Source organism: Meleagris gallopavo, chromosome 4 (assembly GCF_905368555.1).
Source record: "Meleagris gallopavo chromosome 4, MGAL_WU_HG_1.1, whole genome shotgun sequence".
Lineage (NCBI taxonomy): Eukaryota > Metazoa > Chordata > Aves > Galliformes > Phasianidae > Meleagris > Meleagris gallopavo.
In genome coordinates, this window is record NC_139407.1 from 20,320,236 (window position 1) to 20,339,992 (window position 19,757).

The 19,757-nt window shown below is 41.2% G+C and overlaps 1 protein-coding gene across 9 annotated transcripts in view; it reads right to left on the minus strand.

Moving 5' to 3' along the window:
• Window positions 1–19,757, minus strand: part of TENM3 (teneurin transmembrane protein 3) — a 399,330-nt gene that overhangs the window by 215,846 nt on the left and 163,727 nt on the right. The window contains exon 1 of one of the 9 annotated variants that reach the window (XM_085222464.1): window positions 14,203–14,325. The exons of the other annotated variants lie outside the window; for them this stretch is intronic. The gene's annotated coding sequence lies outside the window, so the exon portion shown is untranslated. Of the gene's footprint in view, window positions 1–14,202; window positions 14,326–19,757 lie in introns of those variants that run through there. 9 annotated transcript variants of the gene reach the window in all.

A 19,757-nucleotide genomic window follows, 5' to 3' on the forward strand; every position in this document is an offset into this window, starting at 1 on the left:
GGAGTAGAGAGGCATTTACTCTTCTCACTGAATGCGATCTGGCAGCTATTCTACTCAATGTGAGGAGAATGCAGCAGTTATTTTTTCGATCTTTTTTATACAGATGGTATTTTTGTATTAAATTAATGAATACGTAGCATGCCGAGATACTAAACGTTAACCACACACATTGAAGAAGCTTTAACTTGAGGACGCATTGCTATTTTCTTCTTGTTTTAATCATTTTTAGCACATTTCTGGAATGAATACAGGCCAGCTCACTGTGCTACAAATAATTACACAAACTCTAAAACAGCACCTTATTCCAACTATTTGAATTTGTTGTTAGTTTTTCCTTCTTTTAAACATGATTTAAAGAAACCAAACAGACAGATCTTGCCAGAGAAAGGCTTCATAACAGGAATCATACCTACAACAGATACATCTGAAACAAGAACTTGCAATCAATGTCTCTCTCAGCTCTTCTAACCACACAGAGCAGTAGTACAGCATCCATGGGTCACCCCCTGATAAGCCTGTAAATCCAGACATCGCTCCCTCATTACAGCGCAGTGACATAAGCCTGGACCTTCATCCTCCTTCTCCACATGCTACAGACCCTCCATCCCACCTCAGGCCACCAACTCCATCACAATGAAACCACAATTTAGCTTACTTTTTTTTTTTTTTCCTTCCACTCAAAGGCTTTAGGGACAAAGTGTAACTGGAACTGCAGCATAGAGGAGATAGGGCTTTCAGGGCTGGATATAAATCTGAGTGCGTGTGCGGAGAAGCAGTGACATGCTAAAAGCTCAGCTTCTCTTTGCAGGCACCTGTTTCAAGCACCCCTACAAACTTAGTGCATTTAAGGACGATTGGACAATCCTCGACTTTATTTGACAATGCCTTTTGTGTCTGGCCACTTTCAGTACTATCTTCACATAGCCAATTAAGTTATTCTGTTGGTTTAAAATGACCCTACAATATCCCCAGGAAAATATTAGCCTGAAATCTTTGACATACTTAAATAAATACTTACCATTAAGAAATTACTAGCAATGAAAGAAAAGGGCAAGAAGCAGATAAGCACTCATGACAGTAGACTAGTTTTCCTAAAAATCATAGGGATTTTTAGCCTCAAGTACAGAGGCCATTAAGCACGGATGCCTCAACAACTGTAAGATTGTTTCATGCGATATTTAAGAATTCACTATTTGCAATTCCTCTCATAGCTCTGCAGTATAAAAAAAAAAAAAACAAAAAAAACAGTGTACTGAAAATAGTAGACAAATTTCAGTGGCTAGTCTGAATTTCCGTCTAGTCATTATTTCCTAAGCTTCCATGAAGGAATTTGGGTGTTAAACAAAATTTATTTTAGAAAACATTTTTCTAGTCCTTGGAGAGCTATGCTATTAAGTTACATTCATTACTAATGAATGCAATTTTGTAGCCTGTTTTCTACTCATGTTATCAATGATTATTTTATCGGCTACAAATATGATTTTAAAAATCTTAACATGTCAGATACAAGGTTTAAGGTCAGTTACAGTAATTAATAAAATTATCACTCAGATTACGTGTAAATTTTACTCCAAAATCCAGGAGGAACATGTCTCACTAGGATCAGGCATATCCCATTATATTTGGATTTCAACATCTCCTGGGGTTCAACTGTTAGATATTCTTTTAGGTATGGTAATAAATACAGTTTCTTCTGCATTTCCTTTCATAACATATCTATTTGTAATTTGAAATACAACCACACTTCTAACCTTTTTCCGCCCAATAAAATTACCTTGCAGTCAATTGCCTAACAGTGTTCATGGTATTATTCACGTGGTACAAAGAAAATAAATTGAAGCATCTTTTTCTGTGATGTAAACAAAGAAGTTTACAATATTCCTATTTCCCCAGTTCTGCAAAGGAATCCTCCATGTCCTTCCGTAATGGAGTGTTTTAAGACAGAACAAAAACTCATTGGAGTGTTTGTGATCAATTATGAAGTACGAAAGACAGAAGAAGATGCCTCAGAACAACGGCAAGGAGTGTTTTAGTAAATTGCTTTCCCCCTTTTCTCAGATCTTTCATGGAATAAAAAGGATATCAAATCCTCAGATGCTGCTTGAACATCTGAATGAAACATGCAATTAACATTACTGCAATTTAGAAAATAAACAAACACATAACTTTACTGTGATTTTAAAAGTTACTGACATGGGAAAAAGCACGCACTGACATGCACACAGAAGCAAGGCATTAGACTCACTAAACATAAAACACAACTTCAGTTTCATAAAACTCTAAAAACGTTTGTAAGAAAGATATTCAAACAACAACAAAAAAATAAAAAAGCTGATTGTTTCATGTATACCATTATATAAGTCATTTTTGCAGGCATGTAAAGACCTGCTAGTGCAGTAGATGGATGTTGAATGGAATTTGTCTACAGAAGCAATGTGCTTCATTACTACAGCCTTCTGTAACAGCAAAACACAAAGGTAATTATTTCTGATTTTACTACATTTTACATATTAAGTTACTACAGCAGTTTCTGGCATTCCTGCGCTAGAGCCCTCATTTCCACTTTGAACCCTGTTTCTAAGCATTCACAACTTTACAGTCACAATTCACATCTGGCTGAAGTTTGGTTTTCTAGTCAGCTTGCAACAAGTTTCTCCTGAAAAGGCGCTGTATAATCAACGGACCTACAGATGGTATGGTATATCCAGGAGCTTGGCTAATGTAATTGTCATATTGGATAAGGAAAGGAAGTCACTCACCCTATCCCGGGCTCGCAAGATGGACTCCAGTGGAGTAGATCTCCAGAGAGATCCTTCCCTACTGGCAGTCAGCTCTTAAATGGGTTTAGGAGAGGTGCAGCCAGGCTCCACCCCTTCCTGCAGCACAGGTGAATTGCCTTCACCTGTGCTCCTGTGGCTGACTCACTGCTTGCCTCAGGTGATTAATCAGAGGTTCAGGACATGATTCAGCAGCCCCATACAGGCGCATTCTGCTCACAAAGAAGCAAAATGGCTTCTGATGTGTTCCGAGTGATACCAAGTCAAATATAACCAACAGTCATATACAAAAGAAGACTCAAAGTCATCCAGATGGTGAACAGAATCTCTGGCCACACAGCACTCCTTCTCACAAAGTAGCCCAGATCCCAGAGATACTCCCCCTTCAGTGGTTATATAAGCCCAGGGGGTGCCTCCACTCTGGTTCCACCCCCTCTAGTCACCTGTGCAAACAATTTGCCTGTGCTCCCTGGGCCAGCCACAGCCCTTCACCAGGTGCTCAATCAACAGTTTAAGTTCTGACCTAACAGTTCACCAAAAAAATAAAAAATAAAAAATAATAAAAAAAATCAGATTGTTTCCAGGTTGTTAACTTTAAGAGACTAAACTATTTTAATAAATGTTAATAATATTTCAATTTATAATAATTACAGTAATTACCTTGATGTAGCAGACTGGACTGGTAGTTTCCAACCTAAACTGTCCAATTGCTGTGCTTGCCTTGTGACCTTTGGAGCACTGGGAGGTATCTTTGCAGAGTCATGCGCACAGCTGGGATGAATGCTTTTAACTGAATAGCTCACACTCTCTTGGAGTAATCGTGGAACCACAGAAACCTCTAGGTTAGGAAAGACCTTCAAGATCACTAGATCCAACCATTAATACCAGGAGACACTGAGCTCTGTTTTGCAATAGGACCTGGAAACTCCACAGGTTTCTATTTCATACCCTATCAGTGATCTCCAACAGGTTTTTAAGATCAGATTTTATAGGGAAGCTTTTATCATATTACTCATGTACTACAACAGCTGAAGTCTAATTACACATTCCTCCAACACTAATATACATATATACACATAGCATAGTCTAATAACATTCCCTACTTCCCATATTTGAAAGAAAGAACATTCTGGTGAGCTTAGTGACAAGTGTTGTCTGGACGACATAAAGACTCTTTTCCTGCAAGACTAAATCTAGGTTACTTGCAGGTTTTCTGTTAGACAGGACAGCTCACAATCATGGAGATTTTAAGTACGAGTATCTGAAGCTACAGGAAAAGACAGCAGTATTTCATGGTCTTTAGCACACCTCAGAAAACTAATAAAATATCAGAAAACCCAAAATACGCAACTAATGTGTATGTATCTTGCATATGCATTGATTTGACACCAGTTTGCTTATATCACAGACGTGCATTTACACACCGATTCCACGAACTGCATAACATCAGTAGGAAATCTACAATTTTCTATTTTAGTACAGATTGAAGCTCAGGGTCCCTCTGATGGGGTTATCAGGTTCCCTTGCATTGGCTTTACTAACTACAGCTACTTCAGGGAAAAGAATACATTATTATTGCTATTTTTGGTATTGGTAGGTTTTCCCAGCTGCTCAGCCCAATATTCCAACCCTCCTTTTTCTGAGCCAGTGAGAGTTTTATCAGGAAAAGATTCATTTGAAAGGAGAAAGGACCTCATGTCACCTCAAAGCATGACATATCTTAAAAGCTGGCCATGGTGACAAGGAACTGCTTGTTACCAATTTGGCTATGCAGAGTCTACCAATACTTTCTCTCCATTGTCTTAATCTTGCTGAAATAGGGGAGAATTAACAAGAGCTATCTGTGGCAAAGACAGAAGTTGTCTGCAGAAATATAACCAAGGACTGAAGCAACAGTGGAATGGAAGAGAGGTACTGGGGCACTTTTTTTTTTTTTTTTTTTTTTTTTTTTTAATTTCCCCAATAGCTTGGCTTCCATATGCATCATTTTCTTTAAAAACACAGTTATGGAAGCTTTTATAAGGAGAAGTAGCATCATCCAAACCAAAAAGCTAGCTAGGTCACTTGTCTGCCACAGAGAGATACTGAATCAATGTTTTTAGTGTGAGGTTTAATTGACATAGGAGTTGCATGCACTTCTTTAGGGTCTTCAGATGGGTAGCTAAAAGGGAGCATTTACACATTTTCCAGCCAACTCAAAATCCAAATGCAGCAATTTACACTTAGGAATATCATAGTACAAAGGTTTATTATTTTCAGGACAGTGCGTGTGCAGGGGAAGAACTTGATTCTATCAACTAATAAATGTAATGCACAGATCTACATGCAATAGAAAATACATCAAAACACTTTTGGCTGCAGTTCAATCATCTGAAGAAGCAAAATGTGATCACTAATATGACCTACCATATTTTTAGTTTCCATGGAACAGAGTGGGAGGCATTACTTCTGGAGTGACCTACGTGTTTCAAAAACTAAATAAATACATAAAAACAAGACAGACTTGAACCTTTTAAAGCGGATTTCACTGATATAGTAGCAATAAATCTTGCAGAAATTGTACATGCAATGTAGTTACATACAAAGGTGACCAAATGAGCTGAATACTGAAGAGGAATTGGCAGCTCACAGCCAATTTTTTCTTTATAGATAAATCTCACGATCCTAAATAAAGGACTACATGACAAAGATTTGGAACCAGTGGCACAATTTAGCTCAATCTGTGGTATCAAATGTTAGTGAACTTGAGATAAATGGTATCCTGTAGGTAAAGTAGGGCACCTGCTCCAGGTCAGTACCACCCTGAAAAGGGCTCCCTTCTCTGACAGCCCAGGGCAAAAACCTCCAGAGAGAGAAACAGAACAATAAATCCAGAACTATCTGGGCTGGTGATGTGAAATTACACTGAAGTTTGACCTGTTACGCTGGAAAGTGTTAATGGCTTCTGTCAAACAAACTTGTTTAAAGCAGCCTGGTGCGTCCCTGCATTGCCCTTTGCTTTACCCTTTCTGTACCTGCTCAGCAGGACCAGTTCAGCACAAGCTTGAACACAGGCACTGGCACACAGTCACTGATTAATAACCATTAGCTGATTTTCCTGCGTTTATCATGTTCTCTGACAATCAGTGCTCTCCTGGATAGTACACACACAACTCAGGCAAGCGTATGGACCAGAGACTGTTCCCAACAGGTCCCTTGAATGAGGTCCCCACGCCTTCAAAGGAAGAGCATGAGTATGTGCATATCAGTGATGCTTGCATCATCACTGAGCGAAGAAATTGAGTTCAGACTTCTCTATGTTACTGTAGACACAGAAAAAGAGAGACCGTGGACTGTGCATCTGCCTAATTTTACTCTCTATATGAGACCTGTCTGATCTCTCTCTTTTCATAGCCCTCTTCCACCACATCTCTGGGGCTCCAGCTGCCAACCAGGAGCACAGCACCATATTCTTGCACACCATATTCAGTATAAAGGCAGAGCTAGGCTTTTCAAGTATTGCCACTTGGCCAGGCTTCTAGATTTATCAGCACCCAGGGCCATTACCTGCTGAACCCTATGACTTTAACAGGTTCTTGCAGCGATAGAGTCACGGTGTTACAGCCTTAAGCACAAGCTGAATAACCACCAGCTTAGGGGACTCTTTCCATTGGCTAAAATGCAAACTTGCATACAATAATTCATAAGCTATTTCAGACTAACGCAACTCAATCTCAAAATTATGTTGATAAAGTTTATAATTTCTATATGGACTACACGCAGTCAACCTACTTCCAGGTAACAGTGGTAATACTCAGTCTGCTAAAACAGGACCCACAGTACTATTCCTTATTTTGTAGCAAAGGCCCTTGTGTAAGGTACCACATAATAATGATTATATTTAACACAAGAACATGCATGGAAACTCCACCCACATATACAACTGTACATAAAATAGATAGATTTCTTAGCCTAAGGTTTCCTCTATGCTGCTGAGAGAAAAAAACATTCCATGGGACCCAATTTCTTACCTGCTTTATGGGGTACACTGGAAACAAAGGCAGATATTCCTGCCCTTTGTCCAGAAGGCAGATGATACACAAGCAGATAAAGCAGCACAGCTCTGTGTAGTTTCACTAAGATCACTGTGAGCAAAACCAATTACCTCAAAGGCAAAAACATAAGTTTGTCTGATGTAGGTTTTTATTTTTATTCTTTTTACACCTCATGTAATTGATTCTGCTGCCACAGGTCTGATCAGCAGTAAATTAGGATTAGGTAGAAAGAGCTAGGTTGAGGGGGTAACGTAAAAGCTGGAGGGCCTGAACGAGAAAAGAGAATTGATAAATAATATACAGGCCTATTCTGTGAAAAGCTGGCAGAGCTGCTGAGGAATAACTCAAAATACTATCCAAGTGGCACCAATAGAAAAATCAGCTGGGGAGAAGGTTTTACACACAGGGAGTAACCAACTGTTTGAAAAGTCAGTTTGAGATTTCTTGACTTCAGGGGGGAAAAGAGTGGCAAATACAGGGATTTCACACGAAGTAAGAAGTAGCAGAGTTTGCCCAAAAAGACTACTTGAGATGCTCTGAAGATGCTTATTTCACATCATGAATCATACTGTGTGATTTGGAGAAAGGAAAGGAAAGCTGTTAAAAAAAAATTATTCTGGAAACAAAATACGTGTCAGGCTCTATAAACCAACTTGGTCAACAGTTGTGCAAATGCAGAAGAAGAGGAGGAAAAAGAATTCTCTGAGGTACTTCTAGGCTCTGAATAAGACTCAATATTTGGCAGTGATTTTTGGTGCACTTGTCAAAGAACAACAAGAGCCTCTTCAGCCCAAGCTCCATCAGCTCACTGCTGGCCTCTTTGTTGATAGGAGAGATCTTAAGGCTCTGTATCATTACAAGACAACGGATAGGTGTACCTGTGGTGTCTTTCTTGGAACTATCTGATGAAAAGGGATGTTCGACAGAGAGAGAGAGGGCAGAACTACACTTCCAAACTCTGTGTGCCTTCAAAAGATTTGTCCTCCAGATGGGTAGAGCGAAACACACACACAGACAGAACATGAGTGATAAGTACCAGGAGAGTGCTAAGAAGAAAGCAAGAATAATTAGAAAGAAAATAAAACTTTTTATACTGCAAGTGGGAAGGGGCACTTCCATCATTTAGGCAGCTAGATGAAAAGGGCACGTCTGTGAGGAATAAGGCGTGTGTGAAAACTGAGATTCTCTCTCCATCTGGATGTTCCGCTTCCAAAATCGCTCTTCTGAGAATGAGCAACCAGCACCAGAACACAGTGCTAAGAAAAATACTCCATACCAATAAAGAAAGAGTGAGAGAGCACTGGGTACTTCCAGCTCAGTCCAGCTCCCCATCACATTAGCACACGTTTGCACAAAACCTGAGGAAATCAAAAGGATAGAAACTTCACAACGAGTATGTGGCCTGAAGACCCCACCAATGCATTGCTTGCAGCTAGCAACTTTAAAAGCCTTGTGGTTGAATACGGAGCTAAAGGTCTTAGAGAAGTACTGCATGCTCCGACATAATGTACTTTTTTGTTAGTTTAAAAAAAGTCAGGGCGAGATGCAGCTGCAAGTTTTTACCAGCTCCAAAAAGAGGTGATGACAGAAGAACCCTGTGCTCCTCTTGGGGAGTTCCTATGTGCTGAGGAATTGACCACCTCAGCTCAAAATGCCTTGAACGTTCTTGCAGATGGTCCTTCCATCAGAGCGCAGATGTCATGCAACTAAGCTATATGTGTATATATATATATACACACACACACACACTTTTTCCTTTCTTTTAATCTATTCTTATAAATCATTCCCTCTAGCCTCCAGCCATTTTTAATGCTCTGCTATGAGCTTCAGGCAATTAACCTATATGTTAAGTTGCTCGAGTTTAGATCCAGCTTTCCTGATACAGTCTATGCTCTCATTTTGTACGTATGTTTTAAAGTTCCCTTCATAATTACGGCAATGTCCGTACAGGGAGCACTGTAAGAATTCCCACCTAGCTCTGAGGCCTCTTCATAATCAGAGACTGAAAATTATATTTTTTGTTTGGTGCAAAACTACACTGATTTGGAACAAATAAAGATTGCAGTTCTGAATAAGAAAAGACAATTAAAAAGAAGGAAGAGGAAGATGGACAACTGAGAGAACTCTGATTAAATACATACATCAATGTCCAACACCTGAAATTCTACTTTTGTAAGTTTTTAAGGCATCAGAATTGACTGCCAACACAAAGCAGAAGTGACACTGGAATTTAAGCGCTAGTTACACATCTCCTAAACTATTTGTTTCCAGCTTAGCCACAGGCCTCCTGTGGTTTCAGTATCTTTGTAAAAACATAAATACGCAAATGTTAAAACAAATAGAGTCCCTGCTGCTAAGGCTGAAAGTTGGCTTGTCTGTCCTCCTATTAACTTAGAACAAGTTTAAAAAGCAGCAGAATAAAGCCTTGCATGAACAGAAAACTACGATCATCACAAAGAGATTCTTAAAGGCAGATGTACTGGTGGATAATAATTGACATTCAGGTCACTTCAATATTTAGAGATATTTCTGTATCATCCAAGCTGAAGGATAAGTTCCAACGTATAAAAATTTGCCACTGTTAGAAAAGCCCATTCCCATTTTCTATGAGCCTCTAAGTCATTCTCTGTAATTAAGAAAAAATCAGATTTCAAAGTGACAAGAGGAGATGGCGATAACGCTATTTGAAGTACTCTCTGGCACGGATAACAGCAGCAGAGAGGTGGCTGTCATAAAATTGCCAAATGGCTTTTTCCACCTCCATCAAGGTCACTTTACTGATGATGTGCTCAATAAGATGATAATGCATTTAACCACTTTCCTCGCATCCGACTTCGACCTTATTGCAAATCCAAACGGCCTTGTTTAACTACTCTGGCCTTTCAACATTTCCCTGAACAAAGATAATTAAGGAGATATACTGCCCCCTACTATCACAGGAATTGAAAGACAAATAAACTTTTAAGAGCACAGTCAGGTGTCTATTGCATTAATGTATAACGTTTGAGCAGGGGGTAAAATGAAATAATGGTTAAATAATTATAAAAGGTTAACGAACTTAACTTTGTTACATAAGGCAATCCCATTTTATTTAAAAGAAAGAGCATAAAAAGGCTTTCCAGACTACTTTTAATAACTCCCCGGACAACAGTCTTCTCTTTAGCGCGGTTTCTGACTGAGAGAAAAATCCTTCTGCAAGAATTAACAACTCAGAAATTTCTGTGCATTTGGAAATGACTGCACTTCATACACTAGTGCCATAACAGCCCATTTTATGAAGAAGTAGGTCTATGCGATTAAACAAAGACCCACTCTAATAAAAATATTTCTATTCTTCTCCTTTGTGTGTGGCTGGCAGCCATACCAGAGATGCAAATTAAAGTAGCCTAAAAATTAGGCTGGCAGTTGTGACAGTTGGGAAGCTGAAGGTAATGTCTTCTCATGATCTAGACAGCCAAGAAGAAAGACCAAACACTACTGATCCATAACTGCCATTACTTTCTTCAATTTGCACTCACATACATTCTGGCACACCATGGCATTCTCCAGGACACTAATTCTTCTTCGTAGCAAGAAAAGAAAAACAAAAACAACTCACGTCAGTAGCCCCTGGATTCGTAACCACTGAAACATGATAAAAGGAACGAAAAGCCAAGCAAAGCAGTTGGATCTGCTTTTTGTAGTTGCACGCAACAGCTCTGATTTTGGATTAGTCTTTTTTTCTTTTTCCTTCTAAACCTGTTTTTCTTCTAAGCACCTTAGAAATTCTGCTGCAGAGGTCTGAATTCTCTGCAAGAGCCTGAAAGAGGCAGAACAGCACATTGTATCAGAGATAAAAACATGCAGCTCCTATCGACATGGTACTAGAGCTGTGAGCTTACTGCTACTGCAAACATTGCTATCTTGTGCCACGGGAAATAAAGCATGCGGAAAACTTGTTAAGTGTACTTAAATAGAGTTCTGCCACAACATGGATCTTGACAAATAGCAACAACATCTGTCCTTGCTGTTTTTTAAGGCCATGTTACTTTGAGTTGTAGACAGAATTTGCCCATATTTCAAGTAATTCAGCTATTTGGTTAAACCTTTTACCAAAACATTCTTCCATCCAAACTCAATTCAAGAGGTCTGAACGTACTAGAACATACCTCAAATTCACCTTCTGATACCCAATACAGAAATCAGTGCTTCGATCATCACTGATTACCACATCAAATACCTGAAGTTTGCAGCAATTCTTATAGTGTTGCTGAGCAAAATCTCCACTGCTGCATATAATAAGCCATAAGTAAACCCAAACTACAGCTCAAAATTGTAGCCTTTCATTCTGCTTCCTATATACACCCCACTAGGATGAGATATTGTCTCCAGATAGGGTAACTCCACCAGTTTATCAGATTTAAAGGACTTGCTCTGTAATGCTTTTTTTTTTTTTTTTTTTTTTTTTACAGCAACTTACACAAAGCAGTTACTCCCATTTCCACAACAATTTACCAGCCAGCCCCAAAAGACTACACAGCTCGCTATCGTCCACACTGAGGTTTTCCTGTAAAATTGCACTCCCAATTCAATATTAGGCAAAGAAGGTGAGCGGTTTTCCATTCATTCAGAATGTCTAGCTAGACTGTACAGAACTGAACATACGCGCAGCTTTCTGAAGGAACAGAAATAACATTTTTTCCATTTGTTCCTAACATTTAAAAGACTCGCATTATTTAACCTGGAAAGCTAAAGCAGCATTACATTAACACTGCTATACTATTTCATTGTGATTTCTTCTACAGTATAAAAGCTTTCAACTATTTACACCTAATGGATTTATACATCTTGCAATCACTCTTGAGGTCAGCAGCTCATGGTACTGAGTCCGTAACACTCACTGAACATACAGAAACTTGCTGTTCTTAAACACACGTAACTGCCTCTTGAGAAAGTCTGTAGAACTCATACACCGTGAAGCCTGTAAGAAAGCTAAATTATTCTCTCACTTGTGAAACAATAAAGCACAATATTATTTCCTGGTATCACTACTGATGTGCATATGTCGTAGAACTATATCTACCACAACCCTTAATATTGTCTTGTTTAGTTCACAAAGTGAACTGGGATGCTATAAACCCCCTTTTAACTGCTTATCAGATCATTTCAGTAATGCGGTTAGTCATGTTAAATCTTTGCACATGCACATCAGAAATGCAAGAACGCAGCTCAAGACAAATTCTTTAACTTGTGGCAGCTTACATCAACCACTGATGGATACTGAGCACATTTTCACTGCGGAAGCAAACACACACCTGACGTATGACATATCACCTTTTATATAACGCTAATTATCAAAGTCATTTTTAGACAGCTGCCACTTGAGCTGGTTTCCTTCACAGGAAAAAAAAAAAAAAAATTATCCTGAACTGCATGGAACATGTTCCATCACATGTCCTCAGCTCTACTCCAAAGGCTGGAAATCACCAGCAACCACAGCCAAAGAAGCCCAGAGGTGGGATGCTTTTGTGAAGGTTACATTGTCGTTGCCTTCTAAACTGTAACAGAGCCTTTCCTATCCCTCCCAGAAATAAAACACTGAAGTATGGTATCTCTCAGGCCCTTCTCCAAGTAGGGGCAGAACAACTAAATGAAAGAACTGTGAAACACCCCACAAGTAACTGGGATGTGGCCCACAGCTCTGAGTCCCAACATGATGGACAAGAAAGGGAAGACTGCTTTTCTACCCTGGTTTGAACAGCCTTCCCCATATTTTACTCAAATACTTCCCTTCCAATGTAGTGAGGGTACACAGAAAGTTTTCCCTTCCGAAAGAGAACACAGAAAAGTTACCTAAGGAGGTTACGGGCACACCAAGAGGTTCAAGGAAATAAACGTGGCCTATTTGGTGCAATTATGCAAATGTACACGTTCTTATCTTAATGACAGGCTGTATTTAAGAACAGGAAGTCAGCTCCTCGTATTTATTCGGCAATTAACGCACTAATGAATAGGGGACTCATGTCATCTCCGGTAACTTTTCCACACATCGTAGCGAATGCACCCCGGAGCCCGAAGAGCCCCGGGCGGGGGGAGGCCGTTCCCTTCTGCCTCCATCGCTCTCCACCTTCAGAGCCGAGCACGGCTCGAGCAGCTCCGGCTGTGCCCAGCACTCACCTCGGGCTTCCCAAGCTTCTCCCGGTAACGGCCAGAAAACAGCAGCAAAGTTAACAAAGAGGAGCTGCCAGCACAAAGCGCTAAACTGTTTACTAAACGTACATCGTTATTCCTTCAAACCTTCGAAACTTAGAATTTTTGTTGCTCAATCGGCTGTTAAAACGACGGCAGGTGAAATGAGCCAGGTGAACGTAAGCCACAAGCCTACACCACGCCAAGGAAGCACACGCACTGCAGAGACGGGCAGCTCCAACCCAGCCACACGTGCATGCACACAGCTGCAGCGGGATCCATGCACCGCAACGCAGACAGCAGAACGGTAAATAAACTTAACCGCCGACATACCTTGCTCAGGCTTTCTCCCCACTCCTTCCTTCAAGTCTACTCTAGCAATTAACAACCCGGGGTCTCTGGACGGCTCCCTCAGACATTTAAAGCTGGGGAACAAAAGGTTTATTTTAAAAACGAAAAACCTTGGCTCGTGCAACTCCAGACGTGAATCTGCTTTCAATTACCCCAAATATTTCAGCCGGAGCGAGAAAGGCTCAAACCCTCAGCTGCCGCACTACCTCCAGGCACCTCACCGGCCGCGGTCACGGCGAGCCCCGCGCGCCCAGGCTGCCCGCGGACACGGCCGCACGCGGCTGCGGAAGGAGGCGGCTCAGGGCAGCGCCGCCCTATAAGCGCATCTGGGCCGATTCGCTCCAGGGGATTTATCCGCGTTCTTTGCTCGGCTTGCGAAGTTGCGATTTTCTTTCCAGACTTTTGAACTAGCGACCTCCAACCGCCTCCCCCCCCCCCCCCCCACAGGTACGCAGCCCCTCCGTAGCACAATATTTGCAGTACTTTATACTTTTCTTATTAGATAAGCGTAACAGAGTTAGGCGAGGGAGCTGCAACAACGAGACGCAACATCTCGGATGCGAATTAGACAAAAAACAAAAAACAAAAACAAAAACCAAACAAAAAAACAAAAACCAAAAACACCCAAAAAAAACCATCAACACTGAAACTTCTCGTTTCTTACATCCCCGGCTCCCAAAGGCGATCCTCCCGCAACCCGGACGCGGCACGCAGCGCTCGGGCTCCTCCAGCAGCGGGGAGAGATTCCTCCCGGCTCGGCAGCACCGCACCCCGCGGAACGGCCCCGGCGGCTCCCACAGGGCTGCCGGCAGTTGCGGCGCGAGGAGGAGCCCGAGCAGCCGCTCCCGCCCCGCGCGCAGCCCCGCGCCCACCTCCGCGCCGCTCCGCGCCGCCGCCCGGCCCCGCTGTGTGGAGCGCGCCCGGCGGAGCCTCGCTCGCCCCCGGCCCCGCGCCGCCGGCCGTCGCGATAGGCTGAGGCGGCCGTGTTTACTCCCCGGCGAGCGGCGGGGGCCGGGCCTGGCACCGCGTAACCCTTTCGGGGCCGCCGGCTCGGTACGGGCACTGGCCGAAGACGGGGAGGCCGCCCGCGGCCGCCCCACGCGTGTCCGTCAGTCAGCACCGCTCACCGTGCGTCATACAGCAGCGATCTGCCACGGCATCAAGTTATCCGTAGCGCTTCTTCCTGCACGAATTATCAGCGAAGTGAGAGACGCAAGCAGAGAAAAAATGAAGTCTGCCTGTACAGAAGACCAATGCACCCAACTCCCACCAGCTGCGTTTCCACAAGTGGGACTGGGAGACTCCCTCAGTGCACTGGTGGACCCACACAGGTGCGGGCACAGCCCTGCTGGGGCCTGCCCAGCCACCACCTGTGCCCAATCACCATCACCTGTGCTCTGACACCAACGCAGCTGCTGCCTCTCCTTCCATCCATTCACCAACTCATCGGTTTGGTTCAGCCCTACAAGAGTATGCACATAACAAGCAGCCCACTGCAGCAACAAGCAGCACTTTACCTCACGATGCTCCTAGCCACCCCAACTGGCTTGCTGCTGAACTGGTTGTGCTACCCTGTATGCCACTGCAGCCAGATAAAGCTGTCACCTCAGAGACACAAAACACAGCGTTTTCATACACACTGCTAATTGCAAAACTGCTAGAGAGCCAGACGGCTACAAAAGCTGCAGATACAAACACATTCATTCAAAATAAATACCTTGTTTTCAGCTGGCTGTCAAGCTGAAGGTAGTGCCCCTATCTTCAGCAAAACAACCAGAAGTAAGGAGATTTATTACACCCAGTGTGGAACCCACAACTCCTTCAAGACGCTTGCAGGAAGGAGTGATATCCCCTATGTTATCCTTAACATCACTGCACAAAGAATCTCTTTCTGAGTTGGCTTAGAAAGCACGGCAGTACGTGGAAATTCCCACAGAAACTTATCAAGCTTTGACTCGCCCTCGTGCTCCTCATCCCAGTACAAGATCTGCTGCTGGCACCACACAAATGGCTGCAGCCGCTACTTGGAAGCCACATTTTGTCAAAGATCTGGTCAAGATATTGTTAATGACTACAAAGTACTTCCAGGGAAAACAATACCATTCCAGATTTATGTTTCAATGATGTTACGCTGCAAGGAAAGCACATATTTTTAGATGTATTATTCATAAAGAATTTAATAATATTCAAAAAAGCTTGCACAATTAGAAGTTCCACATGCTTGTTTGTAACTTCCAAGAGAAACACAGACTAGACAGACTGAAATAGAATTCTGTGAAATGGGGGAAAATGAGCCCAGAAGCCAAGTCCTGATGATGGCAGTCTTGACTGATAATGGAGAAAAATACTAAAAAAATGCACAACAGCACTAACACCACCTCTTGAAATGAGGCTCTTCAGATAGATATGCAACAGATTAAGTGCCCTCTGAATAGCACAAGGGAAAAACTGTAATACAATCATCACTGTTGCCTTACGCTTCGCTAGACTTACGGGGTTTGTGCTGAAAATTGGAAGCTCTTGGCAGTTCACATTCTGGACAGATTCTCACATCTGTGAGAGCTGAAACACTGGCCAAAGACAGAGGTATGAGATGAAATCATGAACAAAACTAGTCTCTAGCAAGAGTAACACACATACTGTCTCTTCAAAGAGGTTCAGCTGTAACAGACTGGGTATTGGAACACAAAAATACTATTTTCTTAACTGCTTGAGTGGAATACCTACAGATAAGCACTTTCTGCCATTACAAAGTGTACTAAGTGCATTAATTACTTCAGACACATAGCCTTACGGATCTTAAAGAAAAGAAGAAGGGGGACTGAATGCTTGGAGAGTTCCATAGCTCTCCTGAAGTCAGCATCCCTCAGAAGACACAGGCACCTGCACTCACCCTCTGGAAGCCTGTCCCTGACTCTTGCAGGAAGAAAAGGTGCTATGATTCCACCATCTCGTTAACGGTGGCACAGATCATTTCATGGATCTATTAAGTGCAATACTAAAGGCATCAGAAAGCCAGATGTTCGTTTAGGAGAATATCTATGTGGAGGAGACAGATGTGGATGAAGCAAAATGCAGAGCAGATACCACACTTTATGCTGATGTTGCTCATGCCCATGCAGTAAGAAGAACAAACTGCGGTACGTGGGAAGGAAGAGCAGATATGTTTCGTTCACAGGAAAAGAGAGAAACAGCTTTTTCCTTTTGGAAGTATTTCGGTCAGAAAGATTCTTCCAGTAAATTATGCAGAGCATTAACCACTGAATTTGAACCCATTTTTAGTCTTTCTCTATTAATAACTCATTATAGGCCTTTTTCTTAATGTTGAATAAATTAGAGCAATGTTAATCCATGCAGTTATCTACAGGTACATTTATCACCATTGCAGCTGCTTTTACTCTCCTTCCTGGAAGCTGCATTTCGAGGGCAACAGAGACTTTTTTCCTGCTGAACTGAAGTTACGGTGGCCTCTTCAGGTCACCAGCAGGGTCAGGGTCATCTGAAAGGTTACCTTTTTTTTTTTTTTTAATACAGAACTGAAAGGTACAGCACAGCTGGCCTTGACATATGTGAAGGAATTCCTTTTCTCTTTCTCTCATATTTCTACAATTTAGATCAGTGAAAATAACTGAGCTTGGGCCTTGCTGGTATAAAAGAGAAAGGAACTGCTAACGGGATGTTCTTGGTGGGAATGCAAAGCTGTTGGAACTGATTCCTCTTCCCTGATCCAGAAGAGCTCAAATTTTATGGCCTTCATAGCATGTTGCACAGTTCATATTTTTCCAGAATAGATGAAAACAAAAGAGGAATTGTGAACATGGTTAGTTTTTAGAGAGAGGGCTTTGTTTCAGCCTTAAAATTGGTTGGGTTGCATTTAGCTGTGAAGGGAGGGTGCTAACAGCTTGGTCACCATGACTGATTTTTATCTTTGCATTTTGCATGGCGGTGATGCTGTGTCATTACTGAATTACAGAATCCCTGACACAAGCAGCTGTGCTCTGTGCGCTACACGTAAGGATTCAGTCCTCTCTACCATCTTTGTCTTCTGTGCTTGCACGCAGAAGTAGGAAACTCTTATGCCCATTTCAATGTGGCAAGTGGATGTGGGAAAAGAGCTAACTTGTCAATACTGCAAAAGTGGAGTCGTGGGAGAGGGAAAACCTGACTCCAGTCTTCCTGTCCTAATTGCTGAACCTTTCTCCTTCTAATCATCAAGATAACAATTTCAGCTATTTATCAACATTAATGATGGCCGGTGATTTTCATTAAAAGGGAACAAGCACCTTTTTAGCCAAACACTAATTCACCTATTTAAACAGTAGCAGTCTAAGTACCCTGTGAAGACATCCTATCATAAATAGTTAATTAGTGCTCCAGCTACTTGTACTGAAATACTGCACGTACTTTGCAGAAATACTGTTCACTGCATGTGCGGTACAAACAAGTATGAACGGTGGCTCTAGAAGCTGAAATGGCACGGTATCACTACATCACTTCTGAGCCTGTTTTTCCTACAGCCTGAAAAAAAATGCAGAGTATTAAATTATGGAATTTACACACTGCCTAAGAGGAAGATTCTTGTCAGATAAGGTGTCATACGTAACAGCAAGATACATTCCCACGTCTGTTTTACAGTACAGACATAATAAAGTAAAATATGTGTAATTTAGCTTTCCAGTTCTGTTGGAAATATATTTATTTTTAAAAAGGGAAATTCTTTTCTAGAAATAAAGTTTAAGAATATTATCTGATATCAGCAGGATTCACAGCACGTGTTACCATGAGAAACGTGCACAAATATATTTACACATAGAACGCCTTGCAGTTCTTAAGCACTTCAATAGTTAACTAAATGGACTAGATTTTTTTTTCCCTCACAAGTAAGATGAGCCATGAAGATGATAAGAAATTGTATTTTTCATGCAATAACAACTACAATTTAAATGAGAACAGACTAAGACAATGATGATGTCACAAATTCAGTGTTCATATCTGAAAACAACAAACGTTTTTTTTCCTCACAAAGATAAATTCTACTTTTTTATAACCTCTTCCAGGAATGTATTAAGGATTTTGCAGTTTCAGATTTGCATTGCACTGAAAATGCAAGTAGAAATTGCAAATAAGTGGATATAAAGCAAGAGTTATAGCAAAAATACAGTACTTTCACAAAATGGTTGAATCAAGATACTTCTCTTGAACGTAAGTGGGCAACCTGTGACTTTTTTTTTCCTAAGAAGCAACACAAAACCACTCAGTGTATGTTAGTACTGTGATTTTTGAGTGCTGCAGATGAATGTGTTGAAGTAAATAATGCTCTTCTGCTCTTTGAAAAATTTCAAGCTCAGTGCATTATCTGTCCAGGTAAAAAATACGATATAGATTTTTTTGCTATCTAACATTACAATGTCCTGCTTAATGTCACTCTACACTAATTCCTGTCACAAAGAAAAGCATGGAAAAAACACAAATGGACAATTATTATACAAATTGAATATCTTGGTCTCAAAAATCTAAATTATTGAAGACAAAAATACTGACCATGCTTTTCAGAGTACTTAGAAGATTTCTGTTATATTTTCCACCAGTATGCTTCTGTGTTTGAACGCAGATGGTAGCAGCCTGTCCATAGACTACAGAGAAAAAGGGCACACATGCTTTGAATGATCGACACAGTTTTTGGAAAACAGAATGTGTGGATGCTGTTCGTGCAGTACAACCGAGTGACGATGAGGAGGAGACACTCATAAAAGTTCTGTGGGATTAGATGATGTATCAATGAGCTTTTTGAAAGACGTAGCTAAGAAGAAAAAAGAAAGGACAACTAACTAATCCTATTTGCTTCAGGAAAGCTGCTGTACTAAGAACAGTTGCAAGATGAAGCATTAAAATGTAATGCTTTGATGTTTTCAGGTCATTTTACCCACATCTTAAAAGAAAAGACAAGAGCTTTTTAGGAAAAAGTTGAAACCCTTCACGGCAGTAAGAAAAATCCAAATATAATCCAAGTCTTAAACCTCTCTTCAAGATCAACTTGCTGTAAGTATGGATTCTTTTTTTTTTTTTTTTAATCTTGTGGGATGCACTTCAGTGCATCATCACACTCCAGAACCCTAAAGAGAAAACCATGACAGCTTCTAAACCACACACAGTTGCAACACCTTTCCTCCTCAATTTTTCATATTGCTTCCATTTTTCTCTCAGACACATCCATCAGCAGCTGCTACTCAATAGCTTTCATCTGGAAAAGAAGGCAAAGAAGCAGTTGCTTGCACAGCCAATGCCCCACACTAGAAAACAGAGTGTCTAATCTTCATAATAAGTAGCTTTCAACTCACCAAGTTTTGATTTACATTTAATACTTGGGTCCACAGATCTAAATCATTTTGCATTACTGGATTTTTTATTTTTAATTAAAAATTTACAC